Below are 6,851 nucleotides of genomic sequence, written 5' to 3' on the forward strand. Positions count from 1 at the left end.
CTGAAGCCCTTTTTCTCAGTGTCAGTGCAGTTACCGTGTTTTGCCTTTATAGAGAAGTGCAGCTTTTATAGTTTTTTTCTGTTAAATATAACATTTGGTGCATGTTTTGTTTTTTAGGTGCTGCTGAATACCTTAAAGACTGCCCTTACCAGTACTGGATTCGTATAGCTTTTGCTATCGTTCATGGAGTCATAGCTCCATGTTATGCCCTGTAGTGCTGCCCTCCTGTTCCTTCCCTGGAGTGCCTCATCTCCCAGACCCTGGGGCTCCTTTACTTTATCTCTCATTCCTGCCCTCTTGTCAAACACTCCCAGCTGCCTCCTGTTTGCTCCCTCATTAGTCTAATTGTCTAAAACATTAGTACTTGTTTTACCCTGTACATATAATAAACAACCCATCCTGTCTGCTTCCACATTCTTCATCCCTCTCCACATGATATAGGGCTTAATTTAAATAATATCAGTATGGATTAAGCTCTATTGATTACTTAACATTTTTATCCAAATTTTTTAGGCAACTTTCAAATATATCTAATGAAGGGCTGATAAAGATTCATGAAGTTCTCCATGGAATACTTGAACGTGTTTTCAATCTTTAATAATTTCACCTAGAGGGATTCGGTAGCGCTTTGAACAATCTGAGAATGAAGTCTATACAGTATGTGTTTCCATTGAATAAAAGTGCCTGGTATGACAGTAGGGTCTTATTGGGTTGTGCTAAATATAATATGAAGATAATAATATATATTTATTTTGGTTTACTAGTGTGTTTTCTGTCATTATGTACTTACAATAAATATTTTGATGGATCAGGGACGGACTCATTAATCATTGTTAAAATATTGCCAATTCTGTGCTGCAATAGGTGTGACTTTTCACTTGTTGGGGTTTAGAGGGGAGTTTTTAAACTGGGGGGGGGGGGGGTGAAGTGCTGATGCCTTGTGGTGTAGCTTGACAGTCTCATGAGGGCAATGTAGATATTTAGCACACTGAGGATGTATTATTGCCGTATGAGAGATGTTTAGAGTGCAAACCTAGCCAGTACAATAATGGTAAATAATAAGAATATAATCATTTACATTTATTCATTAGGCAGCTGTTTTTATTCAAAGTGATTTGCAACAAGGGATTCGAAACCCAGGTGAGAATTGGCCCATTGAACAAGCAAAGGAACTAATAACAATAATAACAACTAATTTTGTATTTTGCCATATCAGTATTCATTCACCTTATTGGGAGACATCAACTCAAATAATTTCCAAACATTTGAGGATTTCCTCTTGCCATTTCCAGGGCCACTTCCCATAATGGGGCAAAAAGTGTATGTAATACAAACCGTATAGCCGTCAATCTCTTCAACCTCAAAAGAATCCCACGACGCCCAAAGGTTTCATGTCTTTACAAAAGTTTCGAAGAGCTGCCAGGATTCGATTCCTCTCACACCTCTGGACAAACCGGATGTCATCGTCACTTGACATTGCATAAACGAAGCAAGCATTAATGTTTACAAGAGAAGTGCTACCTAACTGGCCAGCGAATGCAAAAACACATTAATATTCTGATCCTCGGACACGTCCTCTTTTTCACCTCAGCAAATATGGTAAACCTAACAATGATTATCTCATAGATATATTTAAGTGATGGGACTTAGACCTCATCTCATCAAAGTGAAGCCCAGCTCATGTTCACTCCCCAATTAGGTAGCGCTTCTCTTGTGAATATTAATGAGTTTCCTTATCCACCCTCTAAAACGAAAATTTGCGTCCGGGTAAACCCGGACGTATGGTAACCTTACAATTAACTGTCGTTTTACAATCTACATACAATTGACACGATATATGTGTATACAAGTATTTTTTTTTAAACTTCAAGCAAACAATACAATACAAAATAATGCATCAAAATTCCAATGGTTCCTGGGAGTTGATGTCACTTGTGAGCAGCGTGACATGTAGGGATGTGTATATTATTTATTTTTTAAAGTTAATGTGTGCACAAGTCTCGCAAAAGCTGTGTGATGATACTGAGAGGCTGCTGTATATTGAAAATTGGTGCCTTTTCCCTCACTTGGTACTTTAATTTGCCACATATGGGAGTCATATGGGATGCAGCACTAACCCCGGACAAATCGCCGATTTGTGAAAAAGTTTTACTATAAGTGTATATAATGCAATGAATTTCTTACTTCTTTGCTTTTTTTGACTATAATCTTTTTACAAACCTTTGAAGAATGAGAATTACAGAAGAGGAATACTGCCTGTGTTTTCTTCTCACAGTGAATTCCGGGACTTTAAAAGATAAGAAGAACTTTATTTATCCGAGGGAAATTCTTTTGTTTTAAACATGCTCAGTGCAACAAGAGGAATAAAGATGAGACAGTAAAGAGCTTAAAAAGAATAGTAGCAATAGTGCGAAAACAGAATAAAATAAATCTAACAAAGTAACAAATAACTATAACAGATATAATAAAATAACAGATTTTTAGTGCAAGTGGTTATGAAAAGTGACTTAGTGTCTGTGCCATGGATGAAATGAGATCGGAGCTTGTGATGAGGGGATGTAAACATTCAATAGCATACCGGTAAGTAAATAAAAAGCAGGTAAGTAATATTGTACAATCTGAATGAGAACCTAATGACATAAATGTTGAAACAGGTGAAAAAGATTAAGTTATACACTCGTATTGCCACAGGTAGAAAGGATTTGCATTTGCAGGCAATGAGTCTTTTGCTCTGTGTGCTCTGATGACCCATCATGGAGGTGTGCATGGGGTGAGGGGGGTCATCCATGATACTGAGAAGCTTTTTCAGCATTCTCCTCTCAGACACCTCCGCCAGCTTCTCCAGTCCGACACCCAGGACAGAACCAGCCTTTTTAATCAGCTTGTTCAGCCTGTTGGCATCAGCTGTCTTCACTGCACTGCCCCAGCACACAGCTGCAGAAAACACCACACTCTCTACTACAGAGTGATAGAACTTAGTCAGCATTTCACTACAGACATTGAAAGACCTGAGCCTCCTCAGTAAATAAAGCCGGCTCTGCCCCTTCTTGAAAGCAGTGTCAGTGTTCTTGGACCAGTCCAGTTTACTGTCAATGTGCACCCCCAGGTACCTGTAGTCCTCAACCACCTCAACATCCGTTCCTCTGATGGTTACAGGGGTGGGGGGAGATCCTGCCTCCTAAAGTCTGCAGCCAGTTCCTTTGTCTTTGTGATGTTAAGCTGTAAATGGTTCCGCTCACACCACTCAACAAAGCTGTCCACCACACTCCTGTATTCATCCTCCTGTCCATCCCTGACACAGGCCACAATGGCAGAGTCATCAGAGAATTTCTACAGGTGACATGACTGAGACCTGTACCTGAAATCAGACGTGTAGAGGGTGAAGAGGAAGGGTGATAGGACAGTTCCCTGTGGTGCTCAGGATGCTATCAGAGCGGCAGCTCTTCAGCCGGACATGCTGTGGTTGATTGGTTATATAGTCTGTAATTCAAGCTGCAGACTCATGTTTAAGATCAGGTGTAAAACTCCGCACAGCTGGCCAGCACAGCACCTGTGGGCCCTGGGACTGACACCATCAGGACACGCAGCTTTACTGGGATGGAGTCTACACAGTTCCCTTCTGAAGTCATCTGCTGAGAGGGACAGAGAGAGACAGGCTGTGGGAGCCGGAGAGGGGGGAGGGGAATGGAAAGGGTGAGAAGAGCTGAGTGTGGGGGGAGGAGACGTAGGGCAATCAAACCTATTAAAGTGCAGATTTAGGTTGTTTGCATATTCCACGTCTCCCAACACCTCTCTTTTGTTTGGCCCTCATTCCACATCACCCTGAAGTTGTTTTCTTTGCTTTCCAGCTTCCTCCTGTAGCAGTCTTAGATTTCTGCTCCCTCTGCACCAGTCTCAACATCTCTCTGTCACCGTTTCTGAAAGCTCTCTTCTTTTTGAGTGACGGTGAAAACATTGTTGGCTCTTGTAGTGCTTTTTTTTTAAACAAACAAACCCTACATTTTTTAAGCCAATTCCATTGGCCATTTATCATCATCTGTGATGTCACATTAGGAATTTAGGAGTGGCTTTTGACTCATACCTCATATTTGAGACAATTCAAAAGGATAGCCAGTAGCAGCAAGCACAGGACCACTAATGTCTAGGTATTAATCAGCTCTGGACTCCAGGAAAAACAAGGACAAGTAAAATACTCTATTCCTCACTCGTCTATTCATTAAATTAACCGTTTTAGCTGCTTCTGGTTGCTTTTGCTGTGGTCTTGACCACATTCTACTGCTTTTCCTTCTTTCATGGTTGTTATGATTTTTATCTGTAATGAATTTGATGTCTCCTCTCTCTTTCCTCTTCCCCAGATGTGCACATCTGTCTTTTAAATAAAGAATCTAGTAATTCGCAGGCCAACAACAAGGCCAACATCTGTTCCCTGGTCTAGCCTGAACACAAATGGAAATCCACTGGAGACCGATACAGTAATGGACCTGGATATGTGCTACTGGGTAAACTGGGGAGTAAAACCGAAGACCTGCTCTACTCCTGCAGCACCACACCATGAGCTCTGGACAGATACTGTGTAACGAAAAAGAAAACCCAGAAGCAACAAGCACAAGACTACTCATGTCTCACCAAAAGACGGACTGGAGAACAGGTACATCGTTCTGGACGAGCTGCCTGTAAATGAGCTCAGTGTGAATGCTATAGCTGGCAACTCAGCTAACGCTGAGCAGTGGCTCATGATACGGCTGAGCCTGTGCGGAGCGTCTCTCTGCGGCACGCAGGAGTAAACAACAGACCAAAGGCCACTAAAACTAATGTCACATCAAAAAGGACAGGACCAGAACAGAACTGTGCACCAGACAATCGAAAAAGCAGCTAATTAAGTCAGTGAGACATCAAACCACAGACTCTGCTAGTAGGTGACCACTGTTGGAGTATGCCATCTCCACCGGGTTAATAAGAGATTCACAGCTGACACGTGGAGAAGTTTTACGATTGTAGCATGTGGGTTATGGGGCTGGTGGTGACAGCAATTTTTTCCTATCCTGTGGTTCCCTCCCTCTTTTTGCTTGGGCGCAGTTACGCAGTCCTGCTCTGCCGCTGTTGCTAATTGGGGATTAGGACGGGCATTGATTGGGCCACCTATATATTCCTTAGTTGGGTAAACCAGGGCACGTGGGGTCCTCCTGGCAGCAGGGTAGCTGATGCAGTTTGTGGTGTAGCAGCATTTGGGCTGTCTCTGCTTTCAGGTACGTCCCGAGTTTCCCTTAATCTGCGCTAACTGACAAGTAGTGGACTAAGTATGTGTTGTTAATCCTGTATGTCAGGATATTATCATTGACCTGTTTGTATTTTTACTGGGTCCATGTTGTAGAACATTGCATTGCAGTTCTGGGTAACCCGTGGCACGTACAGTATTGTTTGCCTAGGCTGTTTTAAACTGTCTACATTTACCCAATTGGTGGTTAAGTACTGCTTTATTCTGTGTACCGGTTTATATGCTTTTTGATAATTAGCATTTATTTGGCTAAATGTGTACATGTTTATTGTCGCTGGTAGGTTTGTTAAACTAGTATTAAGTGTTGGTATTTGCTAGCTGCTTTTTAGCCATGTAGTGAGGGGTTTTTACTGGCGTAATATTTCACTGAATACAAGCATTTATTTGTGTGTTTTGATTTACAGGTTTATATGGCTGTGCTGCGTTGCTAGTTGCTGTTTTCTGTACAGTGTGAATGTGGTGCTGCTCAGTTTATTCATATATGTATTTTGTTTTCCTCTAGCCTGTGCGCGATAGCGTAAGTGTGGTAGACACTATGTGAGATTGCTCTGTATGCCACAGGCTAGAGTGGGTTTTATTTTTATATTTTCCTTTATCCTTGTTAACTCCTTAGCCCCCTTCTTGTACCTTTAATTAACCGGGGCGTTGGGTGTACAAGGTAGCTTAATGCGTTTAAGGGAGGTCACCCTGGAAAGCTGGGTTTTCTAGCCTTTTTGTGTTAACGTTTGCAGTGCCACACGGTGTGAAGCTCTGTTGTCCTTACCACTTAAGGTGCCTGAGTATGGTGAGGATTGCAGGGTATTTGATTGCAGTGTATACTAGGATAAGTGTGTTTGCACAGTCGCGTGTGGCCTAGAATTCCCAGCCTCCCTCCAGGGTGTCTGTCCTCCCTGGGTTCAGCAGGCCTCTGCCCCAATGTCTTGGTGATTTTTGTTTGCTTCTTGCCTTTCCCTTTCATTAAGGTAGGGACCAATTTGACTGGCGATTAATCCAGCCACATGAGTATGTATTAATAAAGACTATTTTATATTTTCTTGTAAAATCTGTGTTTGTATTTATTTAAGCATTGGTCCCCTTGCTCTGGCACTGTTAGTCAGTGAACTGCAAGGGGTGCCACACAAACAACAAGCCTATATTCAAAGTTGTGTCCCTCCTGAACAGGGCACGCCCCACGAGCTCAATCCCAGCCAAACAGGCTCCTCCCAACTGAGACAACCCTGGTGGGAGTCAGCTTATCGGCTGCACTGCCGGTCTGACTCGACCAGGGCCGGCACAATAGCCTTCAGGTGTCACCCACCCTAGTGAGTCCAAGCCAGGGCCGTTCTCAGAACTGACCCCGGGCGAGGTCCTCCTCAAATGTTGTAATGACTGCCTGAGGTACCCGCCGGCCCTGCCCTTAATGAGTCAGTGGGTGCGACCGGGCTGGTGTGCTTTTCGGTGTTCAATTGCTGAGAACTCCCCTTCGGTTCTGACAAACTGTAAGACCACGAGCAGCGACAGCCGAGCCACAGGCTAGTTCGACCAACAGAGAGCGAGCGGCGAGCACCCTGAACAGGAAGAACCCACAACCTTGCTC

General features: G+C 43.1%; 1 long non-coding RNA gene across 1 annotated transcript; it reads left to right on the plus strand.

Annotated features, from left to right (window-relative positions):
- Positions 1–915: 915 nt before the first annotated feature.
- LOC111854199 (uncharacterized) lies at positions 916–6,317 on the plus strand. Its single transcript, XR_002840626.2, has 2 exons — positions 916–4,184; positions 4,356–6,317. It is a non-coding gene; the product is annotated as an uncharacterized lncRNA (long non-coding RNA).
- The last annotated feature ends 534 nt before the right edge of the window (positions 6,318–6,851 follow it).

Source organism: Paramormyrops kingsleyae, chromosome 23, assembly GCF_048594095.1.
Source record: "Paramormyrops kingsleyae isolate MSU_618 chromosome 23, PKINGS_0.4, whole genome shotgun sequence".
Taxonomy (NCBI): Eukaryota; Metazoa; Chordata; class Actinopteri; order Osteoglossiformes; family Mormyridae; genus Paramormyrops; species Paramormyrops kingsleyae.